Raw genomic sequence first — 21780 nt, 5'->3', positions numbered from 1 at the left:
CACATCTTCACAGGTGCATCACTACACACCAAGCACCCATATCTCTTCACTGTGTACCACTGGGCCCCCTCCCCAATTTATTCCACACTTCCTCCATCCCCTTCTAGTGGCCTCAATTCTGCTTTCATTTCCAAACTTTGTTTTGCTTTAATTCTGTCAATTCCTTTGTTTTTGTTCTCTATATTCCACATATGTGAAATCATTCGGAATGTCTTTCTCCCTTTGGTTTATTTCACTTACCATAATCCCCTTCAATTCAGTGTAGTGGCAAATGGCAACAGTTTGTAATTTTTAATAGCTGAGTAATATTCCATTGGGTATATATACTACATCACCTAACTCATCTGTTCTTGGGCCCTTAGGCTGTTTGCACAGTACAGTTATTGTAAATAGTGCTGCAATAAACATAGAACATATGCCCTGTGGAATGAATTGCCCAATCATATGGTAGATCTATTTTTAAAATTTTCAGAAACCTCCACACTACTTTTCATTGGGGCTAAACCAACAGGGTATAGGGTTCCTTTGCTCCACACATTCATTAATATTTGTTGTTTCAGTTTTTCTGATATGAGCCATTTTAATTCATTGAGGTTTTGATGTGCATTTCCCTTATGATAAATGTGATGTTGAATATTTTTTCGCGTTCCTGCAGGCCATTTGTATGTTTTCTTTGGAAAAGTGTACTTAGCTCCTCTGTCCATTTTTTTTTAATATTTTATTTTATATAATTTGTACATCATTTTTCATTTTTGCACAATGTATGCATTTTCATTTTGGTTATATTCCCCATAAAATTGCACCCCCCCTTATTTTGACCCTAATCTTCCTCTCCCCACTCTATACCTCCCCGTAGTGTGTCTCTGGTTTATAGTTGCTTGTTGATTTTGATTTTTACATTGTATTAATTAGTCTTTTTTCTGGTCCTTTTGATTGGATTTTTTGTTTTCTTTTTATTGAATTATGAGCTCAATAGATCTTGGATATTAGCCAGAGGCCCCTCTTCAAAATGCTTAAGACAGTCAAATATGTCATATCTTACTAAAAAGACTATCATAAACATAACAATTCTCCCCAAGTTCACATTCATGTTAACTACAATTTCAATAAAAAACTTGAATAGTTTATTACAAAATTCTTAGACTAGTGCAAAGCACCATGAATATCCAAGACTATCCTAACAAACAAGGAAAGATGAAGGAACTGGTCCAACAAGAAATCAAGACTCACAATATACTTATATTAAGACAATGTAGGGGCCTCCCTGGTGGCGCAGGTGGTTGAGCGCCGCACTGTGTAACTGTCCGCAGCTTCTGCAGTGTGGGTTTGATCCCGGCTGGCAGGCCAGCGAGAGTCCTACATGGCGCAGCGGACCACTCCTGTCTCGCCCACTGCTCCACTCAGCAGTGTATTTTGTCAGTCTGCCTGTTCTGTTCCCCGCTCTGATTCTGGTGAATTCTCTCACCCTCCCGTGCATCTGGCCTGTACCCCGGTTCTTGTGTAAATAAATCTTTAAAAAAAAAAAAGACAATGTAGTATTACCACAAGAACAGAAAAACAGCATAGAACACAAGGTAAAAGTTCAAATAAATACCTATTTACCTACCTACCTATCAATTAATCCTTTCATCCATCCATCCAGAGACAAATTTGATATATCATAGAGTTGGCAGGAATGAACATCATTTTGTAATGATTGAATAACCTTTCTGAAATGAATGAACAATAGGTTATGAAACTGGACCTTAACTTACACATCACAAAATTCAATTACAGATGGTTTAAAGGACATGAGAGAGTATCATTATGGCCTTCAAATGAGCAAAGGTGGTTTAAATAACAGACCAAATTTATTAATTATAAAGGAAAAGACTGAATTTTTTGGCATTAAAATTGAGAACTTCAGATATTAAAGGATAACATATGTAGATTTTTAAGTATAATTTATTATTTTAATGGATGGTCCATTTCTACTCCTCCATATGTGTTCCACTCACCACCACAAAACCACCCCACCTCCCTGATCCTGTTGCCTCTGGTAACCAGGAAACTCTTCAACTAATTCCAAGATTTGTTCCTGCTGTATTTGGCAGAGTATGATTTTGGTTACTTATATGGCATAGAGGAATGAAATCATGCAATATTCTGACTTATTTCACTTAACATAATCAACACAAGATTCAGCCATTTTTTGGTCCCAAAAGACAAACAGCTTTTAGTATTCAACTGAGAACATATATTCCACAATTCCTTTATATGTTTGTCAGTGAGCAATTAGACTGAGTACATGACCTGGCAATTGTGGACAGTTTAGCTATGAACTTAAGCATATATAATCTTTTTATATTAGAGTTGTCATATGTTTTTGGTAAATACTTAGTAGAGATACTGCTAGATCAAACAAGATTTCCATTTTAATTTTCATCGCCATATGGTTTTCCATAGAAGCTGCAATAACTTACATTCCCATCAATAATGGGTGAGAGTTCCTTTTTCTCCATATCCTCACCAGCTTTTATTGTTTCTATTCTTTATAATGGAGTGAGAAGACATCTCATTGAAGTTTGGAATCTCATAGTCCTTGTAATAAGTGATGCTAAACAATTTTTCTTATGTCTGTAGATCATCTGAATACATTCTTTAGAAAAACTTCTTTTGCCCATTCTTTTTGACTGGGTTGTCTGTTTTCGTTGTTGGATTGTATAAGTATTTCTTTCTTTTTTTTAATTTTTTAATTTTTAATTTTTATTTTTTATTATTTTTACATCATTTTTACATCATTTTAAACAATATTTGCTTCCCCCCCATTCCCTCAGGTGTAGTCCCCATAGTTTCCTTCACCAATGCACCCGTGCACCATCACCTCAGTCCCCTGTGCTCCTCCCTCCCTTCCTCTCTCTGATCCCTCTCCCTCCTCCTTCCCTGCAGTATGTCTCTGATTTATAATTGTCTGTTTTTGCTTTGTTGTGTTTTGTACTGCTATTAATTTTTTTACACTGATGTCTTATTTGGTTTCCCTATATTCCTGCTATAAGTGAAACCATCTGATATTTTTCTTTTTCCTTCTGGCTTATTTCACTGAGTCTAATTCCTTCTAGTTCCAACCACATTGAGATACCATCTTACACCAGTAAGAATGGCACATATCAAAAAAACAAGCAACAACAAATGTTGGCGAGGATGTTGTAAAAAAGGAACTCTCCTGCATTGCTGGTGGGACTTCAAACTGGTCCAACCACTGTGGAAAGCTGTCTGGAGGTTCCTCAGTCTACTAAAAATGGAGCTACCATATGACCCGGCAATTCCACTACCAGGGATCTACCCAAAGGACACAAAAACACTGATTCAAAAGAACACCTGTACACCTGTGTTTACTGCAGCGCTATTTACAATAGGTAAAACTTGGAAACAACCCAAATGCCCAAAAATAGATGACTGGATCAAGAAGATGTGGAATATATACATAATGGAATATTATTCAACAATCAAAAAAGATAAACTCATGCCATTTGCAGCAACGTGGATTGGATAAGTATTGTGTATATTTTGGAAATTAGCTTCTTGTCAGAGGTATGATATGCAAATATTTTCTCCAATTCATAAGTTGTCTTTTAGTTTTTGTGACGGTTTCTTTTGAGGTACAAAATATCTTTAGTTAGCAGTAGTCCCACTTGTTTACTTCTGGTTTTGTTTCCCTTGCCATTGAGTTGTATCACAAAATACATCTTCATGGTAGATGTCCTACAGTATGTCCCCTACATTTTCTATCAAGAAGTTAAAGTCTGGGTTTTCATATCCAGCTCTTTTCTCCATTTTGAATTAATTTTGTGTATGGAGTTAAGAATCAAGATCTAGTTTTATCATTTTGCATATGATCACCTGTGTTTCCCAACACTATTTGTTAAAGAGGCTTTCTTTTCTCCTTGGGTCCTCTGTCAAAGATGAACTGTACATGTTTCTGTGGTTTTATCTCTGAACTTTGTATTCTATTTCATTGGTCTAAGTTTCTGTTTTTGTTCTAATAGCAAACTGTTCTTATTACTGTTGCTGCGTAATAGTGTTTGAAGTCAGAAAGTGTGATATTTCCATTATTCTTCTTCTGTCACAAGATTGTTTAAGTTATCCAGGACCTTCTGTGGGTCCACACAAATTTTATAATTATTCAATTTTGTTTTAAAATTCATTGGGATTTTGACAGGTATTGTACTGGCTCTGTAAATTGGTTAGGTAGTATGACCTTTTCAATGATTTCATCCTTCTAATCAATGATTCTAGGTTACATTACTATTTCCTTTTATTTCTTTTAAAAGAATATTATCGCTTTCAATGCACAGGTGCTGCACCTCCTTAACTAAGTTTACTCCCAAGTACTTCATTCTCTTTGTTGTTATTGTAAATTGGATTTCTTCATTCTCCTTTTTTCTGATAACACTGTTTACATATAGAAATGCAACATATTTTTGTGTGCTGACATTGTATCCTGTCAATTTACAGGATTCACTTATTATTTCACTTGTATCATTATATTATATACTATTATATATTACATATTTTATAATATTTATCATAAAATAAATATAATTGTATTATTCACTTATCATAATTCACATATTATTTCTAGTACTTATTTTGGTAGCATCTTTTGGGTTCTCCATGTATGTTATCATGTCATATGCAAATAATGAGCTTCACTTCTTTATTTCCCATTCGGATACCTTTTATATCTTTTTTCTTACCTAAATGCACCAAGTAGGGCTTCCAATATCATGTAGAAAAACAGTAGAAACAGCAGACATCCTTGTCTTGTTCCTGAACTTAGAGGAAAAGTGTTCAGCTTTTAATCATTGAGTATGATGATAGCTGTGGATTTGTCATATGTATATGACTTTTATACTGTTAATATAAATTCCATTTACTCCAATTTTACTGAGTGCCTTTATCATAAAAATATTTTGAATACTATTGAACAGTTTTTTGTTTTTGCATCTATTGAAATGATCATGTGATTTCTGTCTTCCTTTTTGCTGATCTGCTATATGACATGAACAGATTTGCATATGGTGAACCAGTCTTGAATTCCTGGGGTTAAGCCTTCCTGATCATAGTAGAGTCTCTTAATATTGCTGTATTCAGTTTGTTAGTATTTTGCAGAGGCTATTTGTATCTATGTTCATCAGGGATATCAGTCTATTGTTTTCTTTTTCTGTACTCTGTTTAGTTTGGAAATCAGGATAATTTTGGCCTCATAGAATATACTGTGGAGTTTTCTATCCTTCGTGATTTTCTCGAAGATTTTGAGTAGAATAGGTAGTAGGTTCTCCTGAAGGTTTAGAATTCATGGAAGAAGCCAACAGGTCCTTGGGGAGACTTTTTATTATTCTTTAAATTTCTGTACTTGTGACTGGATTGTTTTAGTTGTCTGTACCATCTTGGATAGTTTTATGAATCTAATTAATTTGTCCATTTCTTATGGGTTGCCCATTTCATTTGCAGAGACATTAATAATATGTTTTCATGATCCTTTGTATTTCTGAGATCTCTGTTGTAATTGCACCTCTTCCATTTCCAGTTCTATTTTATTTGATTATCTCTCTCCTTTCCTTAGTAAGTCTGGCTAAGTATTTGTCAATTTTTTTTTAAAGAAACAGCTCTGGTGTAACTGATATTTGGACTGCTTTTTTTTTTTTTTAACAATTGCATTATTTGTCTCTAATTTTTCTTGCTTCTTTCCTTCTACTGATTTTTGGACACATTTGTTCTTTCTATTTCCTTCAGACATGGAGTTACAGTGTTTGAGATTTTTCTTTGTTTTTTTTTTTTTTTTTAAATCTGGGCTTGTATTGCTATGAACTTCCCTCAAAGTACAGTTTTTAAAGCAAGATATAGCATTTGGTAGATAGCCTCACCATTTTCTTTAGTCTCCGGGTATTTTTTCATTTCTTGATTGACTCTAAAGTATTCAGAAGCATTTGGTTTAGTCTCCACATGTTTTGGTTTATGCCAGAATTCCTTTTATGGTTAATTTCTAGTAATACACCACTGTGTTCTAAAAGATGCAGGATATAATTTCTATCTTCATATATTCTTTTTTTTCCCCCTTAGATTTCTTTATTTTTTGTTTGTTTGTTTGTTTGTTTGTTTTTGTTTATTTATTTATTTGTTTGTTTGTTTGTTTGTTTGTTTGTTTGTTTGTTTATTTATACAAGCACTGGGTACTGTCAGAAGCGCGGGAAGGTGAGAGAATTCAACAGAACCAGAGGGGAGAGCAGACAGGCAGACTGATGAAATACACTGCTGAGGGGAGCAGCAGGCGTCAGGAGAGGTCTGGCACCATGTGGGACCCTCGCCCAGTGGCCTGGGATCGAACCAACACTGCAGAGGCTGAAGGCAGCTTCATAACCCAGCAATCAACCGCTGTGCCACCGGGGAAGCCCATATCTTCATATATTTTCTGAGGCACATTTTGTGTCCCAGTATATGATCTATTTCTGAAATGTTGAATTTACACTTAAGAAGAAACTATATTACTTTGGGGATAAAACACTCTATAAATGTCCATTAAATACCTCTGCTGCAACATCATTTAAGGACTTTATTTCTTTCTCAATTTTCTTCCTGGGTGATCTATCCCTCAGTGCTAGTGGTGTGTTATGGTCTCAACAATAACTGTATTTTTGTCAATATTTTCTTTTAGGTCTCTTCATAGTTCCTTGGTATAACTAGATGCCCCTGGGTCAGATGAGTAAATATTAATGTTTTTTTTTTTAATAATTTTTTTTTAAGATTTATTTATTTACACAAGCACTGGGGACAGTCAGAAGCGCGGGAGGGTGAGAGAATTCACCAGAGCCAGAGCGGGGAGCAGAGCAGGCAGAAGGACCGAAGAACACTGCTGAGGGGAGCAGCGGGCGGCAGGAGAGGTCTGCGCGCCATGTGGGACCCTCCTCTGGTGGCCAGGGAGCAGCCGGGGATCGAACTGGCTTCGGCAGAGGCCGCGGGCAGCTTCGCAACCCAGCGCTCAACCGCTGCGCCACCGGGGAGGCCCAGAGTAAATATTAATGTTTAATTGATGAATTTCCCCCTTAATACTGTCTGTCTTTGTCTCTTACTATCTTTTTTTGGCTGAAAGTCCCAGTTTTCTGATATGAGAACAGCAGTTTCTGCTTTTCTGTCTGCATTACTGGATTGTAAAACTTGCTCCAACCTTTTACTTCAAGTTTATTTTTGTCTTTCAGTTTTATATGGGTCTCTTGTTCACAAACATTTTGTGATCTTTTAATACTTTCAAACACTAGGGGACAGAACTCTTTGTTTCCAATCTCCATTTTAAGATTGTGTACCTGCTTATCTGCCATGATTGACCTTCCAGTAGCTCATTTAGCAGTTTTAGTACTGTTGTTTTAAAGACCTTGTCTAAGAGGTCCTTTATTTCTGAATCCTTTATATACATATATATCCCAGAACTTCTGTTCCTCTCATTTTTCTTTTTCAGCTTGTGTTCTGATGTTTCTTGTCTCCTAGGTATGTGTTTTGCCTTGTTTGCTTTTTTGTGGTTTGGACATTGCAGGTTCAGTTTTGTTTATTTCTCTTATTAGTTTACCTTGGTGTGACGTGGGGGCAAGAGGGGAGTCTGGAGTTTAAATACTTGATTAAAGATTTAAGAATGAGGTTGTTCCCTTCTGTCTCCTCTCTTTTCTCTTCACAGCAAGCTCTGTTCAGTGTTTCAGTTGTCCTAAATTCCCAACCTGCATCACTACTTCTTCTTTCTGTGGTGGATCATGACCTATGAAGCTTTAGTCTTCAGGAAAGCAAGGACAGCTGACCCGCAGGCTCATACCCCAGATCTGACAGGCAGGTGACACCCCAACAGTGTGTGTATCCCAATACCTGCATATCACCTAGGCAATGGCCACCACAGCAGCCTCCAAGCGACCAGGGCTGCAAGCTCTACATTCCTGTCAATACTTCCCAAGGGATTGGTGAGTTCACACGGTAGTCTTTCTCTCCGCTACTGAGTCTACAGTGAAGTCTTGCCTGACTCTCCCTGACAACTATCCTGTGGGAGGAGGGAGAGGAGAGAACATTCCTTGCCCACACCAGTGACAAAGTTTCCAATGAACCAGGTCAGACCAGCTCCCACATCTGACTGCACGCCCTTCCTGAAAAGTGCCTCCAGGGAAATTCACAGTACCCCAGAGTCACCCAGAGTGCCCCGTTGCCCTGCTGTGCCACAGACAGTTGATCTTCAGTCCATAATGCTAGCTCAGGTATCTATTTTCTAGGCCATGCTCCCCTTTACCTCTTCCCTGCCTTTCCCCACAGCAAAGCACAGAACTCCTTTGGAAAGTCCTGGGACTCTGTTACGGAACTTCCGAATTTTCCTTTGAGCAAAAATTTTTAATAGTTTTTAGGTGCAAAGGGGATCTCAACTTTTCTATTCCACCATGATATGGGTGGAGTATACAGCTTTTTTTAACAGACATTATTTTTTTTAAAGATTTATTTATTTATCTATACAAGCACTGTGTCAGGAGCGTGAGAGAATTCACCAGAGCCAGAACGGAGAGCAGAACAGGCAGAGTGACGAACTACACTGCTGAGGGGAGCAGTGGGCAGCAGGAGAGGTCTGCGCACCATGTGGGACCCTTGCCAGGCGGCCGGGGATCAAACCGGTGCTGCAGAGGCTGCGGGCAGCTTCGCAACCCAGCGCTCAACCGCTGCGCCACAGGGGAGGCCCCAGACATTGTATTTTATTTTATTTTATTTTAAATTAATAATAAATTTTATTTTTATATTCCCCATACAATTTCAGCCCCCCCATTCTGACCCCAATCCCTCCCCTCCTGCCCCCCCACCCCCCAAAAAGTGTCTCTGGTTCATAGTTTTTTGTTGATTTTGATTTTCACTTTCTTACAGTTTTTCATTTTCCTGGTCCCTTATTTAAGTTTTCTAGATTCCTGCTATGAGTGAGACCATCCGGTATTTTTCTTTTTCTTTCTGGCTTATTTCGCTGAGCATGATCCCTTCCAGCGCCATCCATGTTGCTGCAAATTGCATGTGTTTATCTTTTTTAAATGCTGAGTAATATTCCATGGTATATATGTACCACATCTTCTTGATCCAGTCATCTATTTTTGGGCATCTGGGCTGTTACAGACATCGTATTTTAAATTGTGGTTACCAAAAGGAAAATGAAAGGGGGTGGGTAAATCAGGTAATAGGGCTCAACTGTACAATGACTGATAGAACCTAGATATTTTGGTAGTGAACACATTTAGTATCCATACCAATACTTATTTATACTGCTATACACCTGAAACCTATATAATGTTATAAACTAATGTTACTTCAAAAAGAAATTAAGTTTGCAAAAAAAAAAAAAAGGCTACCATGAAAAGATAAAACACACAAGCCAGAAGTCAGAAAGCATTTGCAAGCACTAAATTGATTTTAAAAAATTAGTACCCAAAAAATACCAGTATAAATCATTAAGAACAGAGCAAACAATCTAACAGAAAATTAGCAGAATATAGGATTAGGCATCTTAAAGTGCTACTGGTAGAGATGCGGGAACAAGGGGACAAATAAAATAAATGAAAATATGCTCAACCTGAATTTTTTATCAAGAAAATAAAAATTAGGATTCCAATAAAATATCATGCTCAACCTGAATATTAGTAAATATTTAATAAATGTGTCAATATCAAGCATACATTAGGATGTGGCACAATAGAAATATGCTCATGATGGGAATGTGAACTACTTTGGAAAACAATATGGCATTATATATAAATCTTAAATGTACCTTTTCTGTGACCAAGCAACCCAACTATGTAACCTGTACCTGCGCACCAAGAAACACTATAAGAAACCCATACATAACAAAGCCCTATAGTAACGACAATTTACAAACAATGAATTAAAAGCAAATGAGAAACTAAACTGTGATCTGTTAACCAGTAGATATCACAAAGTAAAAAAAAAAAAGAAAAAGAAAACAAAGCCTCAGGTAACAAGGATAAATTTTAGTAAAAAAAGCTCAAGAAGGCAAAAGTAAAATGTAGGACACTACTTCAGGAAAGTATTTTAATAAAGCTGAAAAATATACCTCTTAGGAATACATTACACACAGAAAAAAAACAAAACAAAACAAAAAAACAAACAAAAAAAAAGAAATAAAAAATAACAAAAAAAAAGACAAAAAAAAAGAAAAAAAAAGGAATACATCACACATACTATAAAATTATTTTTAAAAAATAAGTGACTAATAAACACAAAATTAAGGCTATTGTTTACTCATATGGGGAAGAAAGGAGTAACTGAGGAGTATTTATAGGAAGACTAATTGGCGTTCGTTTTATTTTGTTTCATAAGCTGACTAGTAGATGTAATAGCATTCACTTCATTTATTAGTATTTAAAGTGTGTATATATATGTTATATACCCTTTAATATAGAAGAAATGTTTTCTTTAAAAAACATACATTTATTTTTCAGACAATAAAAGACAGGAATCAGTCAACTTAGTTTTGGTAGCTCTGCTACAATATCAGGGTATTTTCACAAAGCGCAGAACCATTTAAAATGACATTCGGCAATGGCCATCCTACCAAAAGCAATTTAAAGATTCAATGCTATTCCAATAAAAATTTCAATGACATTCTTCTAAGAAATAGAACAAATATTGATGTAATTTATATGGAGCCACCAAAAACCCCGAATAGCCAAAGTCCTACTGACAAAAACAAAGGAGAACAGAGGTATCACAGTTCCACAATTCAAACTATATTACAAAGCCACAATAATTAAAACACTATGGTATTGGAACAAAAACAGACACAAAGACCAATTGAACTGAAGAGAGAGCCCAGAAATAAAACCACACTTATAGGGACAACTAATTTTTGACAAAGGAGCAAAGAATATGCAATGGAACAAGGGCAGTTTGGTCAATAAATGGTACTTGGAAAACTGGACCACCACATGCAAAAAAATGAAACTAGACCACTACCTCTCACCGTGCACAAAAATCAACTCAAAATGGATGTAAGAACTGGACATAAGACCTGAAACCATAAAATATATAGAAGAAAATAAAGGTAAAACACTACAAGACATACATTGCAATAATATCTTTAAAGACTCATCACCCAAAGCAAAGAAAGTCAAGGAAATGATGAATATCTGGGATTACATCAAACTGAAAAGCTTCTGTACAGCAAAAGAGACATTAACCAAAACAAAGAGACACCCCACTGATTGGGAAAAAAATCTTTGCACTCCAGACAACTGATAAGGGACTGATCACAAAGGTATACAAAGAACTTACAGGACTCAACAAAAAAAAAGTAAACAATCCAGTCAAGAAATGGGCAGGAAAAAAAAACAAACAAAAAAGAAATGGGCAGGGCCTCCCCTGGTGGTGCAGGCAGTTGAGCATAGTGCTGTAAAGCTGTCCGCAGCCTCTGCTGGATTCCCGGCCAGCCAGCCAGGGTTCCACATGCTGAAGCAGACCTCTCCTGTCTCACCCGCTGCTCCCCTCAGGATGGTATTTTGTCAGTCTGCCTGTTCTGTTTCCTGCTCTGCCTCTGGTGAATCCTCTCACCCTCCTGTGCAGCTGGCCTGTACCCTGGTTCTTGTATAAAAAAATAAATAAACTTTAAAAAAAAAAAAGGGCAGAAGAACTTAAAAGACATTTCTCCAAAGAGGAAATGCAAATGGCCAACAGGCATATGAAAAACTGTTTAACATCCCTTATCATCAAGCAAATCAAATCAAAACCACATTGAGATACCACCTTCCACCAGTAAGAACGGCACATATCAAAAAAACAAGCAACAACAAATGTTGGTGAGTATGTTGTGAAAAAGGAACTCTCCTACATTGCTGGTGGGAGTGCAAACTGATCCAAATACTATGGAAAGCTGTCTGGAGGTTCCTCAGTCTACTAAAAATGGAGATACCATACATCCTGGCAATTCCACTCCTATGGATCTACTCAAAGGACACAAAGACATTGATTCAAAAGAACACCTGTACTCCTATGTTTATTGCAACACTATTTACAATAGATAAAACCTTGTAACAACCCAAATGCCCAAAAATAGATGACTGGATCAAGAAGATGTGGTATATGGAATACTATTCAGCAATCAAAAAAGATAAATTCATGCCATTCACAGCAACATGGATGGAGCTAGAAGGAATCATATGCTCAGTGAAATAAGTCAGAAAAAAAAAAAAGACAAATATCAGATGGTTTCACTTATAGCAGGAATACAGGGGAACCAAATAAGACACCAGTGTAAAAAAAAATAATAACAGTACAAAACACAACAAAACAAAAACAGACGATTATAAATCAGAGACATCCTGCAGGGGAGGAGGAGGGAGAGGGATTGGAAGGAGGGAGGAACACAGGGGACTGTGGAGATGGTGCATGGGTGCACTGATGAAGGAAATTCTATGGGGACTACACCAGAGGGCGGGGGAAGCAAATATTGTTTAAAAATGAACGATGATGTAAAAAATTAAAAATAAATAAAGTAAAATGACATTTTGCAAATCAAAGAATTTGATGACTTTTTTTTCCTAAGGTCAAATCTACCTTTGACTTCAAGGATTTTTGTGTGAATTAACATTTTCCTTAAATTGTCCCTATTGTTACAAATTAAAACTCTGAACAAAAACAAAAATGAGGGCCTCCCCGGTGGCGCAGCGGTTGCGTGCTGGGTTGCGAAGCTGTCCGCAGCCTCTGCGGCACTGGTTCGATCCCCGGCTGCTCCCCGGCCACTGGAGGAGGGTCCCACATGGCGCGCAGACCTCTCCTGCCGCCCGCTGCTCCCCTCAGCAGTGTACTTCGGTCCTTCTGCCTGCTCTGCTCCCCGCTCTGGCTCTGGTGAATTCTCTCACCCTCCCACGCTTCTGACTGTACCCAGTGTATGTATAAACAAAACAAACAAACAAACAAATAAATAAATAAAGCATGCCTCTATTAAAAAAAAAAATGATTAATTTCCATTTATTTTATAAATTTAATGAAATTATATATCAAAAGTAATTGTAATTAATAAATATTCCTTTTCCTTAACTTTTTTTGTGATAAAAATAACATAAAGGGCCTTCCCTGGTGGTGCAGCGGTTGAGTGCTGGGCTGCGAAGCTGTCTGCAGCCTCTATAGCGCCGGTTCGATCCCCGGCCACCAGCGAGGGTCCCACATGGCGTGCAGACCTCTCCTGCCACGCCTGCTGCTCCCCTCAGCAATGTATTTCATCACTCTGCCTGTTCTGTTTGCCACTGTGGCTCTGGTGAATTCTCTCACCCTCCCGTGCTTCTGACTGTACCCAGTGCTTGTATGAATAAATAAATCAATCTTAAAAAAAAAAAAAAAAAAAAAAAATATATATATATATATATATATATATATATAAAACATAAAGCAAGTTCCCTTTAATTCAAACTACTGCTTGGATCTTTTTTTTTTTTTTTTTTAAGATTTATTTATTTATTTATTTATTTATTTATTTATTTATTTATTTATACAAGCACTGGGTACAGTCAGAAGCGCGGGAGGGTGAGAGAATTCACCAGAGCCAGAGTGGGGGAAAGAACAGGCAGACTGACGAAACACACTGCTGAGGGGAGCAGTGTGTGCGGCAGGAAAGGTCTGTCGCACCATGTGGGACCCTCGCTGGAGGCCGGGAATCAAATCAGCGCTGCAGAGGCTGCGGGCAGCTTCACAGCCCAGCATTCAACCGCTGCGCCACCAGGGGAGGCCCTCTGCTTGTATCTTTCAGAGTTTGTTTTGTCTTTTTCTAAGCCAATGGAGTGTTCATGGATACAACTGAAAAATGCATTAATAAAACTAAACTGTAATTGAATTTATAAGTTATAATTTTGTATTATAACTTAGAGTTATTTATCTAGAAAGCAATTTGGTGCTATATATAAAAAACTTCATATAAATATTAAAAGATCTATTCAAAAAGATGTCCACTGCAGGATTATTTATATGAAAAATAAGAAAAATGTAAGCAAAGGAATATTTTCATTCATTTATTAAAATATTTTTAAAAATATTTAATGACATAAGAAAACACTCAATATAATATCAAGCAAAAAAATACACAAAATTAGGATGGTAACTTACCATTTTTAAATATAGCTAAAAGTTATATGAGAAAGAGCAAAAATATATCAAAATGGTAACAAACTCCAAGTGGTATAATTTCAGATTTTTTTTTCTTCTTGACCTCTTTCTGTACAAAATTTCCATTGAAGAGGTATTTATGTTATAATTAGTTCTTACAGAACTGAAGTACAGCAATGTAGAGAATGAATGAGTTCTGGACTTTAGGGTATCACACACTTTGTTCTCAACCATGAATTAATAGAGTATAATTTAACAAAAAAAATGTAAATTCTGATGTCTTTTCTCTAAATAGCAAAGTATTCTAGATACCTTCACAGACCTAGAACTAAGACGTGCACAATCTGTTTTTAAAAAATGCATTTCCTGAAGATTATCATTGAGGCAAAAAAAGAAATAGTGCGCTTCATGCTTACTGCTTAAGAGCACAAAACCACATCAATATTTACACAGACTTTACCCTTCACTTAATATAAAAATAAGCACTATGGGAGGGACAAATGTCCCCAAATTCATGCATCACCCGGAGATGTGCTTCTAACATAAGACAAAGAGAGGTCTTGTTGATTGTTCTTCAGTAAGATATTTCCATACACTCCCTGCCTTCATTTCTATAGATATCACATAAGTTATGAATGTGATTTTTAAAAATAACCTAACTTAAAAATATTTTAATAAGGAGGGGATAGTGCAGAGCTAGAGACAAAAGTTTCAAAAAGGAAACTGAATTTCAGACTGTCAGAAAATAAGCTATTAATTTCTAACTGGAGTAATAATATTTTAAACAGATGTCTGTCTGCTCTCAAATCCAAACTGGAACATAGTTTACACAGTTTAATAAAACTTTAATTAAGGTTCTGCAATAGTGTAAACTGATCATGTCATGCAACTAAACACTTGCTCAATATAACATCTCTTCAGTCCCACCTAATGCTAAAGATAACCAGACTTTTCATAATTCATCCAAGAGAAAATATCATTCAAATTAATAAAAACATACAATTTACTCTCATTTCATTATAGAATCTTTTCTTAGAAGCAAGCAGTTGAAAAAAGAGATGGAACGATCCCAAATTTAATAAAAAGGGAAGGAAATAACTTTGTTTCTAAGAGCTTCACATCTTTAACTAGGCAGTTATGTTTTAACATGAGTATCTGTGACCTAAAAAATTTTGCCTTTGGAAATGTTCTATGAGAAAATGATTTTCATTAAAATAAATACATCAACAAAAGTAAGGAAACAAAAATTGATAAACTTTGTAAATTCTCTTCATTCTATTTCAGAAGAAAAATCGGGCCACTTAAGGACAACAGAAATAAAGGATGATACTAAACATTTACTGAACAATTATTGCATTCCAGAGTAATTAAATTCCTACAACAACCTTATTATTGTCACCCTCATTTGACAGATGATCACAGTAAATGGAGCGCCAGGACGCAAACCCAAGTGTCTATTTCCAACATCCTAGTTTAGTCAACTACATTCACTGGGATTAGTCATAATATAGAAGACAATTTTTTATCCTATTTTATGTGTATTCCTAAACAAACACAACAAATAGCAATTTTCTTAAGTCCTAGTGCTTGTCAGACATTCTCAGTGTGAAATTTTCCACAGTTACAAGGAAATAAAGGTTAGAAACAGATGAGGTTTGGAAATTAATCAGCACTGATGAAACATATTTTTGTTATTATATTCCATTTTATGAAATATGTGGAAAAACAGAGAAAAAAACAACAGTTCTTAGTACTCAATTCAGTTCAAGTGGTGAGGATGTTAATTACACTAACAATTCCCAAGAGAAGTTATGACAAATTACAGTAGAAAGGACATAAGAGTGGAAGAGGGTACAGGCCGAGAAAAGGAATAACTCCATTGAGAAGGAACTACTATAACTGCTGAATTTAAACTATGAATTGGTTTCAAAAGAAGGGAAAAAGCACCAGTAAAAGAATAGTATCAGTATAAGAAATTCATATAAAAGTGATACATTTGGGGCCTCCCGGGTGGGGCAGCAGTTGAGCACTGGGTTGCGAAGCTGCCCGCAGCCTCTGCAGCACCTGTTTGATCCCCTGCCGCCAGTGAGGGTCCCTCATGGCGCGCACATCTTTCCTGCCACCCATGGCTCCCCTCAGCAGTGTAGTTCCGCTCTGGCTCTGGTGAATTCTCTCACCCTCCCGCGCTTCTGACTGTACCCAGTGCTTGTATAAATAAAATAAATAAATCTTAAAAAAATCTGTCATTAAAAAAAAGTGATACATTTGGTGCAAAAGATAATTTGCAGAGGCTGTGGGCAGCTTTGCAACCCAGCGCTCAACCACTGAGCCACCGGGGAGGCCCTTTTTTTTTTTTTAATTTTCAATCCAACTTCTAGAGAGTCCATATGAAGGTGACTCTTTTCAACATTTTTTTCATTTCTCATTCAAGAGTTCTAGTGTCGTGCTCACTTCGGCAGCACATATATAAAATTGGAACGATACAGAGAAGATTAGCATGGCCCCTGCGCAAGGATGACACGCAAATTCGTGAAGTGTTCCATATTTTTTACCATGGAATATTACTCAGCATTCAAAAAAGATAAACTAATGCAATTTGCAGCAACATGGATGGAGCTGGAAGGGATCATGCTCAGCGAAATAAGCCAGAAAGAAAAAGAAAAATACTGGATGGTCTCACTCATAGCAGGAATCTAGAAAACTTAAATAAGGGACCAGGAAAATGAATAACTATAAGAAAGTGAAAATCAAAATCAACAAAAAACTATGAACCAGAGACACTTTTTGGGGGGTGGGGGGTGGGAGGGGAGGGATTGGGGTCAGAATGGGGGGGTTGCAATTGTATGGGGAATATAAAAACAAAATTTATTATTTAAAAAAAAGAGTTCTAGTGTCATGAGTACTAACTCATTTGCTATGGACATTAATATTTTCAGCATTTCTTTAAATTTCCCATTTTCCCCTTGTTTGTTTTCCTTAATTCATAATAGTAAGCAATTTGTGTAAAGCAAGCAATTCTAAATTTTAATGGAGGCTCTGGCTTTATATTAACAGCAAATGTTCCAGAATGAATTTTTAGCAGCTCTGTTAATTTGTTTTCTCAATTATATTTTATTTAGCTTGGTAAGTAAAACTTTCTGTTAGTACAGATTCTTTCCATACATACTGAAATAGAGAAAGGCTACAATGACATAGATAAAGGAGTTAAAAATTTACTATGGATAATCTAGAAAATGCCAACAAAAATCTACACATCTATAAAAACAGTTGCCTACAGTATGTTAAAATAACATTACTATAGTTCTTAAAATGCAGTTCTTAATAAATTACTAATCAACTCAAAAGTAAGATGACTATATAAAGTTCCCAAACATTTAAAAGTAATAAGTTCCCAAACATTTAAAAGAAATCTGAACATTAAAGCAATCATAGAACAATATGGGAAAGAATATTATAGGAAAAAACAGAATGGGCATTAGCTTATCATGGAGAAAACTAATTTAAATGTACAACAGTTCAGCCTTTGCATTTATGTTAAAAGAGTTTTAAAAAAAGAATACTTAGTGTGGGAAGTCAAAGAAGCCAACCAATAATACAAACAGAAATTCTTACTGATTAATGAAATGTTAGAGTCTCAAAAACAAAATACCACATTGCTGCCATCTGCATATTTTATCTCTAGTAAAATTAGTCATTATGATCCAATACAGTCGTACATGAAACTGAACCTAAACTGTAACCAAAATCCTTTTCAAAAACTGCCTTAAAGTCCAAGAAAGATGTTTTTTTTTGTTTGTTTGTTTGTTTTTTTAATTTATTTATTTTATTTGTTTATACATGCACTGGGTACAGTCAGAAGCGCGGGAGGGTGAGAGAATTCACCAGAGCCAGAGCGGGGAGCAGAGCAGGCAGAAGGACCGAAGTACACTGCTGAGGGGAGCAGGAGAGGTCTATGTGCTGTATGGGACCCTCCTCCGGTGGCCGGGGAGCAGCCAGGGATCAAACCCGCGCCGCAGAGGCCGCGGGCAGCTTTGCAACCCAGCGCTTAACCGCTGCGCCACCGGGGAGGCCCATAAAGTCCAAGAAAGATGTTACTGACTACGGCAGGATCACTTCCTACATACCAAAATTATTTGCAAGTCTTCAAGTAAAAGGATTATTTATAAAAACACATAAGATGGAACACAGTACATTTGATTTGTTATTATTAGTGTTATGAAGAGAATTCTCAGAGATAAGGTTTAGAGGACTTTTAATTTGTGAATGCTCTCTCGTCTCTGAGATTCCAAAAACCACCTGAAGAAAGAAAATACAAGAAGAAACCAATATATATATAGTGCCTTGCTACAGAGAAACTAATGACATACAGCAATTCTTAACTCTGATAAGATTTGCCCGTCTGGTTTACAGAATCACAGCATTTTAGAGGCAGAAAAACCTGAGAGAGCTTGGCCAATCTTTCACTTATGTGATCAGTCTGAAGGCCCAAAGCTAATTATGGTCTTTCCTGCTTCCCTTTTTCTGTGTTCTTTTCAACACACTATTTGCCTCCCTCCACTGAAAGAAAAAGCAAATGTAAAATGCCACAATAAGAATAAATATTGAAACATATTACTCTATCTCATCCATTACCGTAATGAGAAATTACAAAACAAGCATTATTTGACCTGAGATATGAGAATACAAAGAAGGTCTGAATTATATGAGATTAAGAAAGTTAAAGTAAAAAATAATCAGCTAGTCCTTCCTTATTATATGGTTTCATAATAAAATTATGAAGGGTCATTCAATGACTCAAATGGCAGGTAAAATTAAAACAAATAAAAGGAAATACCCTTGACATACATAACAAACTTCCAGAAGACACAAGGTCACAGAACAGAGGTCATGTAGTTAAATCCAGTAACATGATTTTAAAATAATCTGGGTCATTAGTGAAGCAAATATCTGATTATTTATGTACAACATAAATATAATTTCCCATAATGGAAAAATTGTATTTTGGATTATAAGGAGTCACTAAGGAAGCTTTCTATTTGTTACAAATTATACCATAGCTTAGAATATTTTTCAAGTGGTGATTACTGAATTAGTGATAATACGTTGATTAAATATATACACAGTATTTGTAATATTAAAATTTTGTAATTTACCATTTTATTTTAATGCCTAAATCTATTTTAAATTATGCTTTCCTCATAACACTTTGGCTACAGATTAAAATCTGTTTATTTTGAAAACTAAAGTTTTTTTTTTTGATAAATAACTCTGCCTCAGCCAAACTCCACAGCCAGAACCAATAACCCTCATTGCATTTTGCCCTGAAAAAAAATATATCATACTTCAAATGAAAAGGAGATTTAATGATTCTTTTTAGGGAAGAAGTGTGAAGTTGTGAAGAAAACTACTAGCCTCGTGGACAATGTCAACTGTGGCAGGTTGCAAACCAGCCTGACCACCACTGCAATTACATCTCATTGCACTCCAGCACATTCTGACAAGTAAAAATAGGAGAGAGAAAATATAGGTGATATGTTTATTACAATTAATGAGCAAGAGTTATTTAAATATTACAGGGGAAAAAAATGACTACAGGAGATTCAAGAGCACACTCTCCTTGAAAATTTTTATTGTGATTAAGTACATACCTTCATGTGCCTCCCATCAACTAAAATTTCAGTAAGCCCTAAAAAACCCAATGTTTACTACCAGGGACATATTATGGTGCATCCATGAAAATAATTTCCACATACAGATAAACCAATTTTACATATTTTCATTATTTGCATTTTATCCAATTAGCAAATTACAAGTCACTAATCTCTCTCTCTCTCTCTCTCTCTCTCTCTCTCTCTCTCACACACACACACACACACACTCACTGTAGATTAAATGAAAGTCAATTTTAATAGATATAGTAGCTTTTCTTTAAAAATCAATGTCAGTACACTCTACAGAAATGTTAGATAACTGAAAGAATAAGAAGGGAGATAACACCATTAAGATTCAAAATATAGTTTTCCAAAGATTAAACAATTCACTATTCATCTCTCTTCACAAAATAGCCCGTTTCTGTCTTAAACACTCCTGAATGAGCAAACTTTCTCTCTATTCTTATAGTACCTTTCACATGCAATTACCACAGAGTTGCTATGCACAGGTCTCTTCCTTCCCTTGGGAGTTTTTCCAAGCTCTCGGAACCCCAGGGCTGAGTGCCAGTCATCTTTGTAATATCAGTAATTAACACAACCTCTAACTCTAACAGGCCTCCAACACTGAAGCATGGATTCAAATCAGATGACCCCATATTAGAATCCTGGACTACCACCTGGTGAACCTCACTGTATCTTAACCTCACTTACTCTGTTAAATGGGGGGTGACAATCATGCTTTCCTAAATGTCAAACATGGTTAACTCTTCTTTTAATAGTGCATATATGTAACTGCATTTCAACCAACTAAATTTATGTTAAATTTCACCTCTTTTATCCACAGGTTTTGAGTGTCCTTGATTTAGTGTTATATTAATTTCTTGGACATTTGGGATGTCTACATATGCTGAAGTATAACATCACTGAAGAATTTAACAAATAGCATGAGACGGGACTAGCTTTGATTTTTTTTTTTTTCCAGGAGCATCATGTACTGGCAAATTAAAACCTATGCGAAGCCTTAAGAGGAAAACCACTGGAAAGTTTCTAAATCCTCTGACAAGATAATGTATTAAAATAACTGAAACGCCATAGGGTTAGATGAAGTTACTGCTTAAATGAAGAAAAGTAAAAAAAGCTATTACTTTGGCAGGAGGTACTAGAAAGAAGCCTTACTTAATATCTTTATACATAGAAATGTAGATTATCTTCTCCAAGTCTGCAAAAGATACTAAGTTTTCCAGTATATAAAATCCCTACAAGACTTACCTATTAGTGGGAAAACACTGAGTAACATTCACGTTGCTAAGCTACAGAGTTTGCATGTAGGAGAAAAAAGTACACAAATTGTACTTGAGATAATAATGGGTGTTCTCATAAAAAGATTAAAAGTCACAGCAGTAAACTTTTCCCATCATCAATAAAGCTAACAATGGCACAGACTTCCTTCAAGAACAAAAAAAAAAGTTCTCATCCCGTTAAAACCACATTCATCTTTACTTGAAAGACTGCATGTAGTTCTAATATAATTAACCTAGCACAAGAAAAATCTCTTTGATGAATGCAAAAAAGGGATCTCTACTTTCACCAAAAAAAGGAAAAAAATTTTGAAACTGAGGAAAAACAAGCAATTAAAAATAAATTGATCGAGTGGACCCTAGGACAGCCCTATGAAGAAAAACAAGAAAGACAAGCATTCTTTACAGCTGGAAAGAGGAGGGATACAAAGAAACACTGCATATGTCCTAAAGATTCAGAGACTGTATACAATGATGCAAAGTATGGACAAGGCAAATACAGACTATGAAACTACTATTACTTTTCAATTATTATACATGATGTGGATGAAGGATGAAATATAAAGCCAAGAAGATAAAAAAGCTAAAAAATTCTAATTGGTTCCAAGACAAGAGCAATGGTTTCTATTGAGGATAATATATCTGAAAGCTGTAACAGTAAACTTGAACTGTAAAATCATGAT

At 36.0% G+C, this 21780-nt stretch overlaps 1 protein-coding gene and 1 non-coding gene across 15 annotated transcripts in view; one reads left to right on the top strand and one right to left on the bottom strand.

The window, feature by feature from the left end:
• BMPR1B (bone morphogenetic protein receptor type 1B) overlaps positions 1-21780 on the bottom strand; it is a 461568-nt gene that overhangs the window by 424013 nt on the left and 15775 nt on the right. For 5 of the 14 annotated variants that reach the window (XM_054687891.1, XM_054687903.1, XM_054687899.1 and 2 more), the window contains exons 1-2: positions 1611-1767; positions 1231-1510 (exon numbers count right to left, since the gene is read on the bottom strand). The exons of 7 other annotated variants lie outside the window; for them this stretch is intronic. The gene's annotated coding sequence lies outside the window, so the exon portion shown is untranslated. Of the gene's footprint in view, positions 1-1230; positions 1511-1606; positions 1768-21780 lie in introns of those variants that run through there. 2 more of the 14 variants (XM_054687892.1, XM_054687893.1) reach the window with 2 other exon arrangements.
• LOC119230277 (U6 spliceosomal RNA) lies at positions 16592-16697 on the top strand. Its single transcript, XR_005121721.1, has one exon. It is a non-coding gene; the product is annotated as a U6 spliceosomal RNA (small nuclear RNA).

Source organism: Talpa occidentalis, unplaced genomic scaffold, assembly GCF_014898055.3.
Source record: "Talpa occidentalis isolate TD23 unplaced genomic scaffold, MPIMG_talOcc4v2.1 talOcc4.6, whole genome shotgun sequence".
NCBI lineage: Eukaryota > Metazoa > Chordata > Mammalia > Eulipotyphla > Talpidae > Talpa > Talpa occidentalis.
Note: the sequence above shows the minus strand (reverse complement) of the source record. Positions and strands in the feature narration are given on the sequence as shown.